Here is a 19,712-nt window from a genome sequence, read left to right on the forward strand (position 1 = left end):
TGTGTGTGTGAACCAGGTTTACATGGCTTGCAAAATCCTGTTTTATGGCTTAGCTTTTGTGTCAACTTGTCCACTATGGCTTGTCCAAGAAACCACAATTAAAAGAAACTTGGAGTTAGCATAATGTGTGAGCCCAGTTATATAGTCACTCAGAGACCCGATTTTCTGCTTTTTGAGCATCCCAAGTCAAGATTGCTTCTCCGCCCCCACTAAAAGCTACCAAGATTCTACCACATGTCCAGTGGTGGATTTCAAATTTTTTTACTACCGGTTCTGTGGGTGTGGCATGGTTTGGTGGGTGTGGCTTGGTGGGCATGGCAGGGGAAGGATACTGTAAAATCTCCATTCCCATCCTAATCCAGGGGAAGGATACTGTAAAATCTCCATTCCCACCCCACTCCAGGGGAAGGTTACTGCAAAATCCCCATTTCTTCCTGATCAGCTGGGATTTAGGAGGCAGAGAATAGATGGGGGCGGGGCCAGTCAGAGGTGGTATTTACCGGTTCTCCGAACTACTCAAAATTTCCGCTACCGATTCTCCAGAACTGGTCAGAACCTGCTGAAACCCACCTTTGCACTTGTCCCAAAGCAGGTAAAATTTGCTGTCCAGCACCTTGGTTAAGCACCATGGACAAATAAGCCTTCACCTTTCCTTCTCCAAGAGTCAGCAGCCCCACCTTGATATCCCCTTTTGAAAGCATCAATGTTACCACATGCCCTATAATTATAGGTCTAATTAAACGTCTCCAGCTGTCCTTGTCATACAGTAGACAGATGTGCGTAGGCTGAACCCTAAAAGCAGAAAGCAAACTTGTGACTCAGGGCCATTTAATGACTGTTCATTACCCAATGCTAAACCACTCTAGAATATCAAGCAGATTTGCTGATGCCTAGGGGAGCCAAGACTCATTTTAAAATAAATGGTGATGTTCAAGAAAAATGTGGAACGTGAGTTAATCAGGCAACAAGAAGAAAGAGGGTGGTGAATTTTTAATTTTGTACATCGTGTCTCCACAAATGAAGAAGTATGTGTACATGCATAGAGATACATACACCTAAAGATAACTTTGTTCAGAAGAGAGAGAGATGTTAGCAAAATTAAAATGGAAAGGACAATCAATGTAAGGATTTTTCCTTCCCATTAAATAGTATAATTCAGAAATCCCCCACTGAAGCTGAATGACAGGAGATTCAGAATGCTGTATAATTAATCTATGGCACTCACTGCTACAAAATGCAGGAGTAGCCATCAATTTAAGCAGCTTTAAAGGTGATTAAACAATTTGATGGAAGATACACACACAGAGAGAAAGCAAATGCATAAAGGATAGGATGTAAAATCATAGAAATGTAGACTTGGAAGAGACTCCAAGGACCAAAGAGCCAAGGTGGCGCAGTGTTTAGAGTGCAGTACTGTAGGCTACTTCAGCTGACTACTAGCTGCAGTTCGGCAGTTCAAATCTCACCGGCTCAAGGTTGACTCAGCCTTCCATCCTTTTGAGGTTGGTAAAATGAGGACCAGATTGTTGGGGGCAAGAGGCTGACTCTGTAAACTGCTTAGAGAGGGCTGTAAAAGCACTATGAAGCGGTATATAAGTCTAAGTGCTATTGCTATTGCTATTGTCTGATTCAACCCTCTCTGTTGTGCTGGAAAACATATTAAACTATCCATAGGAGAACCTTAACCTCAATAGGCAGACTGTTCCATTGTTGTAAAGATCTCACCATCAGAAAGGTCTTTCTTATAGAGGGGTTAATATATCTAATATATTGTTACATTAACTTCTCCAAGTTAATGATAATATAGCTCAGAATTCCATCTCCTAGGTGTTAACCATGGAGACCTAAGAAGGCATTAAGATGAAATGAGGTAACCGTTTTTTAATTACAAGAAATTTTTTTTGCTATTTAATGACAGTGAACCTTTATTTTAACAAACCAACCAGGGGGTGGGTGGGGAGATGTGATATTCTCTAAAGTCCAGCAAATGGAAGAATATGGCATTGCTGTGATACAAATATTGCAAATTATATCATTTGCACCATTGGCATGGTGATATTATTGACATAACTGCATCACTATGCAAATGCCATAAATCATGGTAGGATTTGGTCAATTGCATGCAGAATCCATTGTATCAAGAGCTATAAAACTGAAGTTTCACTGTATTTTTTAATTTTCAATGATGTTTGTTAATCTTTTGGAGGCTAGCAGGATAAACATATTCCAACCAGTTAAACAAGTACGTTATTTCTTTCTGTTTTTAAAAACAGAAGGTTCCTTGAGACATCATTGCATTTATGCCATAATGTACACATTGTTTATGTAAGCAATCCATAGGTATTTTTGGACAGAGTTCTTAATAACAGAATAACAGAATTGATTAATGATAATAGGGTAGGGTAGGGTAGGGTAGGGTAGGGTAGGGTAGGGTGGAGTGAAGTGGAATGGAATGGAATGGAATGGAATGGAATGGAATGGAATAGAATAGAATAGAATAGAATAGAATAGAATAGAATAGAATAGAATAGAATAGAATAGAATAGAATAGAATAGAATAGAATAGAATAGAATAGAATTAGTTGGAAGGGATCTTGGAGGTCTTCTAATCCAACCCTCTGCTCAGGCAAGAAACCCTATACCATTTCAGACAAATGGTTGTCCAGTCTCTCCTTAAAAACTTCCAGGAATAGCTTGACTCTTTCTTCTTTGTGACAACCTCTGACATATTGGAACCCTGCTATCATGTCACTGCCTAGTCCTTCTTTTCATTCAACTAGACATACCCAATTCCAGCAACCGTTTTTTATATATTTTAGCCTTCAGTCCCCTAATCATCTTTGTTGCTCTTCTCTGTACTCCTTCTAGAGTCTCAACATCTTATCACGGTGGTCTGTCTCAAGATGCTGCAAGCAACCATTCACTAGTCTCCAAAAACTTCAGAAGCGAGCCTTGCATATTGATTCAGCTTTTTCTAAATATTGTTATCCAGCTGTTTACTTGGATGGAGGAAGGGGGGGGAATCAACCAATAATACCCATTGCTGAGATCTCATTGTAAGGAATGTAAGGAACTCCTGCTTCTGCTAACTCAACAAAGTGCTTGAGAATAATGAAAGCCATAGATCAAATCAACTTGCTGATGTACAAGAAGATGCTCACCACAGATGATGTTACCTAGTTTGATAATGTAATGTAAGAAAACAACCAAGTTCAGAGAACATCACGGAGCACCATGATGCTCCCTTTAACTGAATCAATTGGTTATCCATGCCCTGCTCCACAATATTCCAATATATTCTTCTCCCTCCTGAGTGTTCTTCTCACTTCTTCTTTGCATCTCGTTCTACAATTTTGTTGCAATAATGAAACATTTAGAATATGCTGAGATTGCCCAATTAAACAAACCCTGCTGCCTTATGTTTTCAACATTAAGAGTATGGGAGGTTACATTCTTTGGAAAATAAGATAATGACTATGGTTGACTTTATGGATGCCTTTCCTGCCCTTTCATTTTCTATGCTCTTTTCAAACTTTTTTTTTTTTTAATCCTGAAATGTAATCCAAACTTGAGTATGTACTGAATAATTTTATGTATGCCATACAGCAGCTGCTCTTAGCAACGACCAGGATATGTTTTTCAGTAGAAACCTACAGAATACGTGGTAAGGAGATAGGAACAAGTGGCTCTTGATATTTCTCTAATTTAGAGAATGACTCAAGAGCTTGACCTTAATTCATTCTGGCTCTCTGACAACCACATACTGAAGGCCAATGGGTGTCCTAGGGCTTTGACAGCATCATACTGATGGCAACATCTTCAATTATTTCAATCACAAATCCAGCAAAACCAGTTATCTCTCCTTCTCTTAAACCAACTGGAGCAAAGCAGCTACCAAAACAGAGGGTCTGTGTCTAGGAATGAAAAGAGAACACAACAAGGCAAAATAACAGCCACAGTTTTGGAGGGTGTGATGGAAGTCATCTTAAGCACCTAAGAATTCTCTCTTTCAATGGGATAATCTAGCTAATACTGATTTGGCCTTTTTAGTCACACTAGATGCTGTTTTAGGACCTCTTTCCAGAGCCTTTTGAGACTGAAGGATGCCAATGATAAGACTGTTCTCTCACTTTGCATCTCATTCAGTTAAATGCTTTTCCACTTAAATACATATCCATTATTGGATTTATGCTAACGACACAGTTCTGACTGTTCATATACTGGTGTGATATAACTCAAGCAAGCAAGTAATCCATACTTTAATAATGTCTTAACAAGTTCTTGTCTTGCTCCTTTTGCTCTGCTCCCAAAGTAGCTGACAAGATGAGAATTGCATTCTTGCTTCCCAAAAGATTTGTGGCTACTGACAAAATGATAATCTGGTGAAGTATGTCTAAAACCCAAAGGCAATAGCCTTATTGTCTCAAAAAGGCACATGATCCTTAAATCCTGGGTCATGAAGCATTAGAAAGACCCATATGATGTGATTGAGGCTTCAAAAATGTGTGTGGATATGTGAGTGCGTAAAATGTCTGGATTTCGTGCATTTGATCCCACATTAAAAAAAAAAAAAACTATAGTGTTTCTTTTGATGCTTTTCACCTTTGGGAGCAAAGCATTCCAAGGAGTGATACCATAAGAACACAAATGGAACAGAGTATATGGTATGCGCATGAAGAAAACCAGATTCCCAGAATCTTTTGTTAAGAATATGACAAGGAACAGAACTGGAAAAGATTATCCTTTTCATTAGAATTGCTAACCAGTACAAATGGCCCTGCTGGATCTTAAATTTATGCATTCAGAACTGCAATGCCATCATGATTTAGTAGAGATCTTTTTCTGCAAAGTTGTGGGCTATTTTAAAAAATAAACTGAAAAGTTCAAATATGCACAGTGTACAGTGATAAAAATGGTAAGAAGTCTGTCCCAGAAGAAAAAACAGTAACGATGTGGAAATAGGACAGCAATTCTCAAGCATCAGAAGAGAGATCTTACAAATGAAGGAGCAAATTTGGAATCTGTTCCTTCAGGAAGTAGGTCCCAAATTAATAAATTCAAATGGCAAAATAAGGACTAGAGATGATTGATGCTGTTCATTACTGAGATGATTGTCTTAGAACATAAAAGATTCTAATCACAGTAAAGAACGGATAGCACTTTTCAAAAACGCAGTAGTATTTAATTTCCAATGCTAACAGGGTTTGAGGTGGCTATTTTTATCCTTCCTCCACTATGATTTTTATTTTTGCTTTTGTGATATTTATGAATAATTTTTTTTGATCTTATACATTTTTTAAATTTATTGATCTTACTGATTTTTGTTTGCTAACCCAGAGCTTCCTTTGGGTTTTGATTAATATAGACAGACAGACACTTAAGTACAGTAGATAGGAAGGTACAGTAGGCAGGCAGGCAGGCAGATAAAATATAATGACATGATTCTATAGTATAGGATTTACAACACACGTTAGCCTATTTGTTTTACCATAATTTGTTGAACAAATCATAATGACACTAAATTATAAACCATAGCCTGATTAAGCTAAGAAAAAAGAAAAAGGAATATTGTGTGTTTTATGTGTGCCTCCAACTTATTACAAGGAAGGATTTTAAGGCATAGCATCCTCTTCAGAGAATTTTTTAAAAATGAGAGAAAAACTTGTAGCAGTTGACAATCCAGTGGTTTGACGCAGTTTCAAATGCTCATGTGAGGCTTTAGCTCAGTGGCAGAGCTCTACATGTAGTACCAAGGAATGCTTCAGTTTCATTCCTTGAGATCTCCGATTAAAGGACTTAGTCTGCTAGTATTGATGAAAACCCCTAACTGGGACAACGTAAGTTATGTATCAGCAATAAGAGGCAAATTCATAACCAATACGTTGCCATATATCCATTGCATATTTCCATTGCTTCCTTTCAGCATAAATAATACTTTGCAAAACCAATTTATATGGGAGCAAATCAAAACAAAACCAGAGAAATGGTTGTTCAATCTCTCCTTAAAAACATCCAGCTTCCACCCACAATTTCTGAAGGCAAGCAGTTCCACTGATCAATTGTTCAATTAGGAAATTTCTTCTTATTTCTAGGTTGATTCTCTCCTTGATTAGTTTCCATCCATTGCTTCTTGTCCTGCCTTCAGGTGCTTTGGAGAATAGCTTGATTAAAAAGGTTTAATAGCATGTTTTTTAAATATCGAGTTCGCCAAAATGAAATGGAATTCAAAATGCTACAAATGAAATAATGAAGGATATCAAAATGCTTGTATGTCACAAGCGAGATGTGTTTTTTTTTTAAAGAAACTGCTAATGAACTTTGTTGACAATAGCAGCCGCAGCTGTTGCTACAACTATACCCCCTTCCACTGAAATTTCAGGAACTAGCATTAACACCTGGGTAAGGGTCATGAGCAATGAATGAACTGGTAAGATATCTGGCTGAGTTTCAGCTTGTTTCTTTCCCCCATCTCAGATCTGTGCCCTCCCCTCGTATACAAGCGAAGGAAGAATAGTATTTGACAACTTGCCTGTTTAGACAGAGCCCTCTGCTTTCACAGACAGCTATGCAGATGCTGTATGATGGGCAGTCAAAATGATTTTCAAAGAAAGAAAGAAAGAAGCACAGACTCTGGAATCAGGCAGGCCATCAAATCTACACTGGTATTTTAAAGTAGTTCCAGGCTCTATGAAAAAATTACAGTCTTTTGTTTGTCCACAAGTGGCCATGATATCAAAATGTGTGGTTATCTCCAAATAGAGTTGCCAGGTGTCCACTATTTGAGCAGACAGTCCGCTTTTTTCACATTATGTTCACTATTTTTTTTTGACAAAATAGTGGACATTTTTTTTATTCAAAAGCTTTATGATGAAATGGTACGTAATCTAAAGCTGTACAGTCTAAGAGAATAAGGATAGGAGAATCGCGTTTTGTCTTTTTTTTCGTAAGTTAGAATGAGACAAAGATCGAATATCCATTGAACTCGATTCTCCGAAAAAATTAATGATGAGATTAAAATAAAAATATATTATAAAATTATGTACAGTTCAATTTTTAAAATGTATTGTAGCTTGTGTCGACTGACCTAAAATGGTGTCGAGTGATGAGAGTGACAGCGGCGAGATTTCGAGTTCTTTAAAACAAAAGAGAGGAGTGTGCAAATACACCAAAGACTGGGAAGCTACTTTTGCATGGATTACCAACAACGAAACCAACAGAACAAATACGACGGCCTACTGTAAATTATTTGTAAGAAAATATATAATTTAATTGTAATTTTTTTTAAATTTTTTTACTACTTAACACCCCCACCCGCTTGTCCGCTATTTTTTGGAAGCAGACCTGGCAACCCTATCTCCAAATGACAAAACTCTGATTTTAGCCAGCCACAATTGGTCAACTCTCCAATGCAATCAACAATATATAACATGTTTCTGGGACCCTTGGTTGTCTTTGAGCTTCTGGTGGTCTCTCATAACCCTTCTCCAGCTCTTAGTGTTGTTTTCTTACAGACATTTATTGCCAAACTAGATAACATTTTCAGTGGTAGAAAAGAGTGGGGTTTGCTCTCTGTTTATATTCTAGTGCAGGGGTCAGCAACCTGTGGCTCTGGAGCCGCATGCGGCTCTTTGGGCCCATCTGCTATGGCTCCCTGTCAGGTGATCCCAACACTGGCTGGCCCCACCCCTCGCCCTCCCCTCCCAGTCACTCCTTGCCTGGCCTGAGAAGGTAAGGGCGATGGTGGGGGATGGAGAAGCAGCCAGGGCAGAGACAGAGAGATACAGAGAGAGAGGGAGAGAGGGGGGGAGAGGGAGGGGGGAGAGAGAGATGTCAAAAGGATTTTGTGGTTCCCGGTGTTTTTTAACAACTGGTTCTCTGCCCTAATGACCGGCTGGGTAGGCGTGGCTAGTGGGGCATGTGACTGGTAGAAGTGAGTGACATCGAGTTGGCCACGCCCACCCAGGTTTTGTGGCTCTCGGTGTTTTCTTTTCTGTGGGAAATGGGTCTAAATGGTGCTTTGAGTATTTAAGGTTGCAGACCCGTTCTAGTGGCTTGCCCTGTCGGTGTTGGTGGGAGAATTCTTGGTGGTTCATTGATTAGGCTGCTGTTTACTGTTAGCTTGTTTGAGTTGGTATTTCCTTGATTGTTGGTCTAGTCCTCCCGAGGTCCGTTTTTATTGGCACTGTGGGCTGGTCCTTCACTGTTTGCATGGTGGCCCCACAGGTCAATTCTAAGCACCCCGTGGGGAGGATCTGACCTGCGGGCCTTGAATTTGATACCCCTCATCTAGAACCTGGATCCCGAAGCCTTGGGCCATGGCATGGCCAGCTCAATGTCACTCATGCTGGGGGACACCTGTGGTGGCCTGAATGGGGCTGGGGGATGAGTGACGTCGAGCTGGCTATGCCTACCCTGGCCATGCCCACCCAGCCCCCCTGATGCAGCCCTCAATGAAATAGAGTTTGACACACCTGGTCTAGTGCTAATCTTGGTGTTAGTCTCTGCTGATCTGGACTTGATTGCTGGTGAGGAGATGTTTTGGTTTTTTGACTGTCTCCTTTGAATGGTGTGTAGATGTTGCTTATCTCTATGTGCCTGTTGATGACTGATTTGTCTGAGTGCTGGCTTCCAGAATTCTCTAGCATTTTTATACTATGTCTACATATAATTAAAGTGGAATTCTGCATTTCTAGGAGATGAAGGCAGAAAATCTAGAATATGCTGCTTTGCAGTGGCAATGTTGGTACTTTGGAAAAGTCTCCTAAAGGAGATCAGACTAGCTTCCTCCCTGAGGAATTGATATTAAAAACTAAGCTCTTCTCTGAAGATAGATATAAAAAAAGGAAGGTATTTTGGAAAGTGTTCCACTTAAATTCATGTTTACTTCATCTTCTATTCTTTCATTCTGGGAGGGAGGTTTATTGTTTTTTTTCTACCTTTTTGTAATGGTTGCAGTTGATTTACTGGGTTATGATTTCATGATGCAGATTTAATTTTTTTTTAAGTTGAATGATACTGCTGATGCTTCAAATTTTAAAAAAAATATTTTGGAGGTCACCAAAATTCTTTCAATTGTGGTGGGATATAAATGCAATAAATAGATAACTGCTTGATTTTTAAAAAAGGTCCTGCGATAAATATGGAAGAAGATGTTTAAATCTCACACCTTGTGTTTTTAACACAAACCCGCGGGTGACAAATGTTGCCTTAGAATATATTCTCATGTGAAAGAGAAAGGAAAATCTCTTTAGGAATATTTTATCATATATTCATATATTCATCATATATTCAGGAATGTGCTTATGAGAAAGTTCATTCAGATATAGAATCAATTAAGAATCCTATGATTAATTGACTTAGAACTGCCTAAGTCAGGTGTCAATTAAACTTACTGGAGGCTGTTACATTTAGCTTTTTGGCAGCCAGTTAGAACCAGTGTCAGGTCATTACGATTCTCTCGTTGAGGCTGTTTGCATTTCTGCTACATAATGAATTTTGCTTTTTTTTTTCTTGCTGTGTTATAACAAACTGCTGTTTCACTTTTAAAAAAAACGGATGTCTATTTATTCTGTTGATTTACAAGCCACCTTGAAAACAGCAAAGGACGGATCAAAATAATCCAAAATAAAGTAATATGAAACGCCAACCAAATAGCGTAAGGTCATATCACTCACTTTGGGAACATAATCAGTACTGATTTGTGTCTCTGGGTTAGTTATAAAAGGACAATGTGGCAGCTTGGAAGTACGGTTCCCTCTCCTTTGGTATGCAGTAACTATTTTCCAGGTTGGATTTATTTATAAATAATGTACATATTGTATTGTAAACTGCCTTAGCATTTTTGATAACAACAGAACATAGCATAAACGTCTCTCATTAACAAAAAAAGCTTGGAGCATGAGAATTGGCTCCCATGTTAATTCCAGTAACTTAGCCTACCAACTGGAATGAAACCATTCCTGCATGCATTTTTTCTCCTAGAAATAAATGTCCTGATGAGAGCAATGAAATGCCACTTTATTGGCCCTTTTGGCAATAAAGGAAACTAAAATTATCTACCAGAAACTTGCCTGTTCGTATCCATGTTCATATCCATCTAATAACCACATGCCTGGGGCACACAAGGAAAAAAAGCAATTATCTTTATACCAGGTATCTGAGTTTTCTGAAGGCACCTGACTGGCTACTAGGCAAACAGACAGGTAAATTAAACAGCAAGGTGATTCCTCCTCCCACTCACATAGACAGAAATTGTATTCTAGATAGGGAGTCAGTTTGGTGTAGTGCAGCAGGTTAGAAAGTGGGGGACTGTGAATTCTAGTCCTGCCTTAGGTATGAAACCAGGTGGATGATCTTGGGCCAGTCCAGGGGTGAAATCTACTTACCATCCCAACCAGTTCAGAAGCACGTGCCCCGTGCACTCCCTTCGCTTGCAAGCATGAGCACATCATGTGCAAGCGTGGACCTTCTGCACAATCGCAAACCCTTCTGCGCATGCACAGAGGGTAAAAAACAGATTACTTCCTGGTTAAAACCAGGAAGTAATGCCGACTGGGCGGGTGGGTGGAGCCTCGCACCGCCATCGCTACCGGTTCTTGGAACCACAGGACGCATCACTACTGGTTCATCTGAATCAGTCCGAACCGGAAGCATTTCACCCCTGGGCCAGTCCCTCTCTCTGAGTCCTAGGAAAGGTGCAATGGCTAACCACTTCTGAAAAACCTTGCCAAGAAACTGTAGGGACTAATCCAACATTTACCAAGCTTCAAAAAATTAGTCCAGATGTTTAGGCGATGTTAGTTAGAGATGATGGGAACTGTAGATTGATACCTCTGGGGTCACTAGACAGCGGAAGACTGTTATATTTTAAAAATGAGGTCATTCTGATTATAGTTTCTTACAGGGGTGAAATCTACTTACCTTCCCAACCGGTTCGGAAGTGCACACACCCGCACGCGTGCTCGCTTCGCTCGTAAGCGCGAGCGCATCACGTGCGAGCACAGACCCTCTGCACATGCGCAGAGGGTAAAAAACAGGTTACTTCCTGGTTAAAACCAGGAAGTAACGACGACTGGGCGGGTGGGCGGGGCCTCGCACCGCCATTGCTACTGGTTCTCAGAACCACAGGCCACCATCGCTACAAGTTCGTCCGAACCGGTCCAAACTGGGAGCATTTCACCCCTGGTTCCTTAGGTAGACAGAACAGCCACACCCATATTCAAGGAAATGCAACATCTATAACAGTGATGGCTAACTTTTTTGCTGTCACGTACCAAAAGCGGGAGGAGCGCATGGGGGTTGCGCGCGTGCCCACACCTATAATTCAATGCCCCCCCACACCCCTGCGCATGCGTGCACGACTTCCCCCCGCTTTTGGCACGCAGCACCAAAAAGGTTAGCGTTTTTTGTCCTCCCCAGGCTCCAGAGGCTTTCTTGGAGCCTGGGGAGGGTGAAAACGGCCTTTCCCACCTCCCCAGAGACCAGAAACAGCCTGTTTCCTGACTTCCGGTGGGACTGGAAGACCCAAAAATCAGCTGGTCGGTGCGCGAATGCGCACTGGAGCTCAGCTAAGGCAACGCTCGGGTGCCCACAGATATGGCTCCGCATGCCACCTGTGGCACGCGTGCCATAGATTCGCCATCACAGATCTATAATATGTTCCAATAGTCAGGAATTTAGGTAGCTCAGGATTGAACTGTGGAGTCCTTGGTGCTCTTTGAGGTTGACTGTTTGCTTGCAGACATTTCAATACCCAACTAGAGGTAAACTCATCTTTACAAGAGTCCTTTACAAGTGTCCCAATTAGCCCAATGTGAAGTGAGCATATTCAGTCACTATAAATTTTTGATGGTGTGGGAAGAAGAAAGATAAAGCAAAGAAGAATAGAACAAAATATCCTGGGAAAGTGCATGCCACATTTTGTTTCCGCTTTTACTTATACTCCCAACTGTCTGCATGAGATTACAAGAAGTCAAGGACATCAATGCTATAACTAAACTTATTTTGGAAAACTCCAAGAAACCCTGTTCTCACAATGCACTGTATAGAAAAACCTTTACTACTTGTCAAAACAGTTCACTCCTCCCACCCTCAAGAAATCTGGAAAGAAGACCAGAAATAAAGATTGTGTTTCACAGAAGGGCTGAAATAACAACAACAAAAAACAATGGCAATTTGCCATTCATTGCTTGCATATTAACAGCTTGAGGTGTTTTCTACTGTCAGGCATTTTGCGTTATAAAAATGAAAGATGCTGGCATGAATTCTTTAGCACTGGGAGACTGGAGGGGGCTGCCTTCTGGTTTTTACTGGTTAGAATGGAAAAAACATGAAGAGATGTGCTCATTGATTACTGTATACTTGCTTGGGATCTGGTCAGTAGTGGGTTTCAATTTCGGCTGCTACTGCTCGCGCACCTGCGCGACATTTCTGCGCATGCGCAGAGACATCCAGGCGGATGGGCAGAGCCTCCCTCAGCTGCCACCGCTGCTACCGGTTCGCCCGATCTGGGGCGAACCAGTAGCAACCCACCACTGGATCTGGTCATTTTAAGCAGCTGGTATCCTTGATCACAATACTTGAGGTCACTGAATATTTATGATTTAATGATAATTATGCATGTATATAAGACCAAGTGTTGTTCATAAAGCAGAAAGAACATCTCTGGCAGAAAATATTACCAAAATAACTGTTTTTTGCCTAAGTGCCATAGCTCCAGGTCCCTACAGCTCCTATCTTTCATTTCTATTTTGAGGCCCCCATGCCTATTTCTTGTTTCCTTCTGAATGAACATCATCAGTGGATTGAAAAACAAATGCTAAATTAAGGAAAAAAGAAGGGTGCTCCGAACATGAAAAGGTTGCATTAACCATTTGCAACTGGAAAAAGAATCCACAAATATTTCATAATGGAAACATGTTTAGCAAGTATCTACAATCGTCTGGCTATGACAAAATGTTTAAGAACATGCAGTCTGCACACTTAGTGGAATTAAGACACTTTAAATATGTGGGATTGTAAATCTCTTTTTTTTTAAAAAAAATCCTCCCAGTTCCGCTATGATTTACAACTTGATGATGTCTGGACTTCAAGTCCCAGAATTCCCAAATTGCCAAGATTGAGAAGCATTGATCTGTGAGATAGAGACAGGTATCTGGTGTATACTGAAATTGGAACACTGGTCCATCAATTAATATGGCCTGTCTGTAGTGCTATTTGTTCCTTTTGGAAAATTCTCTAGTTTTTCTTTTGGTCCGATCAAATACTGGTTGACATAATACAATTTAAAGAAAGCAGCCAATAATTTTCCATCTGAAAAAATCCTCCCTGTGGCTTTATACATTTGAATCAACCCTGACATTTCCTCAAAGACAAGAGGAAAACAACTTGTTATGTTTTGAACATCACTGTCTACCATGAATGGTTTCATTTCCTTGTCTGAATGGCTTTGCTTAACCCACCCCCCAAAAACAGCTGCTGATGTATGAAGGAAGTTTTCTGCCTAGCATTTCCGTGTAGACAAGCTCTGCTCTTCACTTTTTCACATTGTGCATTCCTCACAGCCCTATTAATTATTAAGCTGTGATCCTTAATAGCCCATAAATTCACAAGAATGAATTGATGCAGCTCCAATACTCTGGAATTCTATCCCCAGTCAGTCCAAACAGCCTTTTCCTTCTTATGCTTTAAGAAAAACTTTAAAACATATTTTTTTTACTCTAGCTTTTCTTTCCTAGTACCCTATTTTATTGCCAGATTTTAATTATTGATGCAAGCTTATTTTATATTTATAACTCCCTTTTTATTTATATTTTATTTTATTTTTTATTTATTATTTATTGCTTTGGTACACCACAATTTTTACATTCAATAGTATTTTGTGCTATTTTCTGATTCTCATTATTATTTAATAATTCTATTTTTAATCACCACAGTTTGTCTTGCAGGATAGGAGCGTGCAAGGTATAGAAATGAACAAACAAACAAAAGAATGAGTAATAATGAGAACAAAGCAATTCCCATTTCAGTCTTAAAAGGGATGTATGGATTATCCCTGCTATTATTGTTCTTCCATAAATTAACGAACAACAGAAGATTTTAGCTGTTCATTTTGGCCATCATTTGGTCCCTAATTGAAGGCAGAATTGAGCAAGAAGCCCATTATATTACTAATATTGTAACTAGTTTCTTTAAAATAAATTGCAGATAAAGGACATCAAAATTGCATTATAATCATATGAAATTTTTTGCTCTTTGCTGAAGATCCTATTCTAATTTGAAAGCTCTGTGGCAGAAATCTGCACCAGAAAAAATGCTCATATTATACTGTAATAAATTTAAGCCTTTTTTGATGCAATTTACAGCTATGTTTATGTGTTTAGACTTATATACCGCTTCACAGTGCTTTCCAGCCATCTCTAAGTGGTTTTACAGAATCAGCATATTGCCCCCAACAATCTGGGTCCTCATTTTACTGACCTCGGAAGGATGGAAGGTTGAGTCAACCTTGAGCCTGGTGAGATTTGAATTGCCAAATTGCAGGCAGCTGACAGTCAGCAGAAGTAGCCTGCAGTACTGCACTCTAACCACTGTGCCACCAATAGCTCCTATAGTATATTTATGTATAGTAAATTCATTAATAACTTTTTAACATTTTGTTTGTTTCATTTAGGGTTTCTTGCCTGAGAAGAAGGTTGGACTAGAAGACTACCAACGTCCTTTCCAACTCTGTTATTCTGTTATGTACTTTTCCTAAATCCACTTCTTTTTCTATAAATTTGCCCATACTCTAATAATCTTCTCTGCCGTGAATTTTGTATATTAATGAGCCCTTATATCAAGTAATTCTCTGCTTTCTCAACCCTGAATCTACTAGCCAACTATTTCAATAGGTAACCCAAATTCCACTGTTATTGGAGGTCAAAACGTTTTTGTTCATTTCCTCTATACTATGCATATTTTTCATTACATTTCTTAAGTGCCAGACACTTTATAATGCAGAAAATAAGCTATCAACACTCATCTAATTATTCCATGGACAAAATTCTGGCATGCCTTTAGACAGACTCTTGCCACCAAATGTCACATCTGCACTACAAAGCTACATCTATTTCATACCAATTTAATTTCTAGAAATGACAAACCATGGCTTCTTCCAACCCCCCTCCCCCACCCCAGTATTTTGAGACCCGAGAAATGTCAGGGTTGAGGACAACTGCTTTGCTCCTTGGAGAACGGAGAACGGAGATCACACTGTCTTTTTCTGAGGTTCAGGAAGTGACTGTCATTACTATGCAGAAAAAGAGAGAGAGGGAGGGAGGGAGGGAGGGAGGGAGGGAGAGAAATGCTCAAGAAAAGCCCTAACAAACTTGGGAAATAGCTCTTAGTTTACAAGAAGACCAAAGTTCTTAAAAAAGCAAGAGACCCAAGACGTCTCAATTATGGTTGATCAAACTCAACGGTTGTCTTTACACAGTGAATTTTCAATGAGTGTAAAATAAGGCCTAGCAAAATAGTGTTATTTCTTAGCATTTTGAGAGAGAGAGAGAGAGAGAGAGAGAGAGAGAGATGAGGGCATAACCTGGAAGCACAAGTAGCCAGTCTTGGTTGAGCAACTAGAGATAGGTGGGTATAGATTTAAAATCAAGAGCTATCTGTACATCTCAACCAAGATTAGCTATCTGTCCTTCCAGAAGTACAGGACAACTTCAAAGCCATGCCCGCCTAGGTTTAGTTCCTCCTTTATTTACACCACAAATCCAACTCACTTGAAAATAGCTTTGTATAAAAAAGGAAGAGAGAGGGAGAGGGAGGGAGGGAGAGAGAGAGAGAGAGACGAGGAGAGAGAGAGAGAGAGACGAGGAGAGAGAGAGAGACTGATTAGCCCTTCATGCTCCTAGCCTAGCATCTTAGCCATTATACCATGCTGCTAGCTCTTAATTAGCAAGTGAGCATTTGGAATAAAATACAGGTAGTGCTTGACTTACGACCACAAAATTGAGGCCAAAATTTCTAAGTTGCTAAGTGAAACATTTGTTAAGTGAGTTTTGCCCCTTTTTACAGTCTTTCTTGCTACAGTCGTTAAGTGAAGTGCTGCAGTTGTTCAGCTAGTAACACGGTTGTTAAGTGGATCTGGTTTCTCCATTGACTTTGCTTGTCAGAAGGTCCCAAAAGGGGATCGCATGACCCCAGGACACTGCCACTGCCATATTCAGATCCTTGGTAACTGACTCTTATTTATGTCAGTTACCAAGAGTCTGAATTTTGATCATGGTCAAAGTGTGAAAAACAGTCATAAGTGTGAAAAATGATCATAAGTCATTTTTTTCAGTGCTGTGTAATTTTGAACGGTCACTAAATGAACTGTTGTAAGTCAAGGACTACCTGTACTGTGAATGAGAGCACTGAATCCTTCAAGTATTGCAGATTCCATACAGATGTCAGATTTTATCTTATTTTTGGGAAGTGGAGAATGGAGAGAAGAGAAAGTAGAGGAAGCTACATGGCCTCAGGTTTGCTCCTCATTGAAACTCTGGAAATATTGTCTTCTCGCTAGTTTTACCAACTGAGTTGACTTCTTTATGCAAAATTGTACTTTTGCCTTATGCAACAACATATTTTTAGCCAGACCTTTCTGCAGTCTTGACACACCCTAAGGGTTTATAGCCTATTTTTGCTATCGAGAATAAAACCCAAACCATTGCTGGCCAAAGTTTTAAATTGCTCACTTGTTGCTGCACCATGGTTGGTGAAATTGGAGGAATTGTGACACACAGCCATTAAAATAATTAAGTATGTATTTTTATCCCTAAAGATATAGACAGCTCAAAATTAAGGGTTGGTTTTTTTTTTTTTTTTACCTTTTTTGTTTAGGCGGGCACAAACAAGTTTACCTCAAGATAGTAAGCTGTGGTAATACTCTGGAGCAATGATAGAGCTTTATTTCCTATCCTGAGGTCTGGGGAAAAAATGGTTGCCTCATAACACCATATTACCTAGTGGACAGTAAAATAGAAAAAGGGAATATTGGTTTCCTGGCCACGTGGCCCATGAACAGCATTCATGGTTGTTTGTGCATATGTGTGTTACCTCTTTCTCCTTCATACTTCCGACTTGGTTGGAAGGGATGTCGTAACTACCAGTGTGGGGCAGCCCATGGTTAAATGAGAAGGACCCCAACACAGGCAAGGAAAAACTCGGAACTGTCCACTTGATCTCAATCCCTCCCTCCTCAGGTAGTTACTAGCCTGCCAAAGCATGAAACAGGTAGTCCTTGACTTACGACCACAATTGTGCCTGGAATTTATGCTACTAAGTGAAAAATCTGTTAAGTGAGTTTTGCCCCATTTTATGACCTTTCTTGCCACATTTGTTAAATTAGTAACACGGTTATTAAGTGAATCTGGCTTCCCCTGTCAGAAGGTTGCCCCAGAACACTGCACCCGTCATAAATATGAATCAGTTGTCAAGCATCTGAATGTAAATCATGTGACCAGGGGGATGCTGCAATGGTCATAAGTGTGAAAAATGGTCATAAGTCATTTTTTTCAGTACCTTTCTAACTTCGAACGGTCACTAAATGAACTGTTGTAAGTCGAGGACTATCTGTACCCTGCAGAGACAGGATCAAAAAAAAAAATCAATATGGCAGCTATGACTGCTCCATCACAGCTGTCCCCTTTTTGAGCTCAAAAGCTGTCACACTCTTTCTTGTATTATCTGAAGAGGATTTTGGAATTTCTTTTATGGCCATTACAGATAATCCTCAATTTACAACCATCCATTTAATAACCACTCAAAATTACTAAACCACATTGAAAAAAGTGACATGACCATTTTCCTTACTTATGACCATTGCAGCACCCACATAAGTAAGAAAAATGGCCATTTTTTCAATGCTGTTTAGTAACTTTGATTAAAATGCTGTTTAGCATCTGATTAAAATTCGGACACTTGGCAACTGGCATGAATTTATGATGGTTGCAGTGTCTTGGGTTCATGTGACCCCCTTTTGTGACCTTCTGACAAGCAAAGTCAACAGGGAAGCCAGATTCACTTAACAACTGTGTTACTATCTTAACAACTGTAGTGATTCACTTAACAATGGTGGCAAGAAAAGTCATAAAATGGGGCAAAACTCATTAACAACTGATTTGCTTAACCACGGAAATTATGGGCTCCATTGAGGTCATTCACCAAGGACTACCTGTATAAGCTACTTTTGATTATTATGCTCAGTGAACATTTCAGCTAATGGTGTGGTGAAATCTGCAGAAATTTGTCAAAAATCTTCTCCTGAGGAACAGGGATCCCCCCCTCCCCATCCTGCTTTCTCTCTGTCTTCTCAGGTTGTCTGAGAATTTATTTGTTTTGAACATTTTTTTTTGTTAGGAATAGCACAGGATGCTACTGCTGAGTGTTGATGTCTGTTGTGTATCCTTCCGCTGCCCTGAAACCTGTCAGACTGTCCTCGCTTCCAAATCTAAAAAAGGCTCCCCCACACACACACCCTGAGGCATTGCTTCATGATATCTCCCCCTGGAACAGGTCTTAGGGGGTCTTCAAATTCAACCCTCACCCAAAGACAGGAATTCTGACAGCATCCCCCACACAGGTGGCTGTTCAACTTTGGTTGAAAACCTGCAGTGATGGAAGTCTCAGGGGGCAGCCTGATTCAGTGCTTGGTACGTCTCATGCTCAGAAAATTCCTCTTTGTTTCAAATTTGGATCTGCTGCTATAAAAGCCTACCCTCGTGAGCTATGGAGGAAATAAAAAAAGGGACACGGTGGCTCAGAGGCTAAGACGCTGAGGTTGTCGATCGAAAGGTCGGCAGTTCAGCGGTTCGAATCCCTAGTGCCGCGTAACAGGGTGAGCTCCCGTTACTTGTCCCAGCTTCTGCCAACCTAGCAGTTCGAAAGCACGTAAAAAATGCAAGTAGAAAAATAGGGGCCACCTTTGGTGGGAAGGTAACAGCGTTCCATGCGCCTTTGGCTGGCCACATGACCACTGAGACATCTTCGGACAGTGCTGGCTCTTTGGCTTTGAAACGGAGATAAGCACCACCCCCTAGAGTTGAGAACAACTAGCACATATGTATGAGGGGAACCTTTACCTTTATCTTCCCCTGTGATTGTACTTCAAGCATTGGGAGTCTGCTAACATGTCTCCCCATGGAACACTATGGAAAAAGAGACAGCAGCCTTCTTGAAGGGCTGTTACAGAGGAAAGGGTGTGGAGTATGGACCACATTTTTCACTTAGCAAATAAGAAAAATTGCAATCCTTTCTGCATTTCATCTGACAGTTCCTCAACTCCACCCATTTTCACAAGAAGCCCTTTTATGATCTTTGACACCATGGGAAAAATTGTTGGGCTGAAGGACACATAGGGACATGGCCTCAGTTCCAGCCAACATCATCAGCACACTATTTCTAGGAGTGTTCGCTAGAGATATGCAAAATTTCTCAATCTGGAATTGAATCTTTCAGAGAATTCCAAAAAGATTCCATTTCCTTCTGGGCCATGCCAAAACTCCTTCAATCCACGTCACTTTGTGGGAAGGGGGCTGTTCAGAAATTTCTAGAAATAAACCTGCCAAAGCACAAGCAGTTTGATCCAAAAATGGAGGGCAGGGAAATGGAACATTCTAGAATTCTCTGGAAAGATTCATTTCCCGAATGGACAGATTTTGCACATCGTTAGTGTTTCTCTC

At 40.2% G+C, this 19,712-nt stretch overlaps 1 protein-coding gene across 2 annotated transcripts in view; it reads right to left on the minus strand.

Moving 5' to 3' along the window:
- LOC139308500 (sphingosine-1-phosphate transporter SPNS2-like) overlaps nt 1-19,712 on the minus strand; it is a 154,777-nt gene that overhangs the window by 55,429 nt on the left and 79,636 nt on the right. The window lies entirely within an intron of this gene.

This window comes from Pituophis catenifer, unplaced genomic scaffold (genome assembly GCF_029215685.1).
Source record: "Pituophis catenifer annectens isolate HBS135680 unplaced genomic scaffold, rPitCat1.0.hap2 SCAF_1, whole genome shotgun sequence".
Lineage (NCBI taxonomy): Eukaryota > Metazoa > Chordata > Lepidosauria > Squamata > Colubridae > Pituophis > Pituophis catenifer.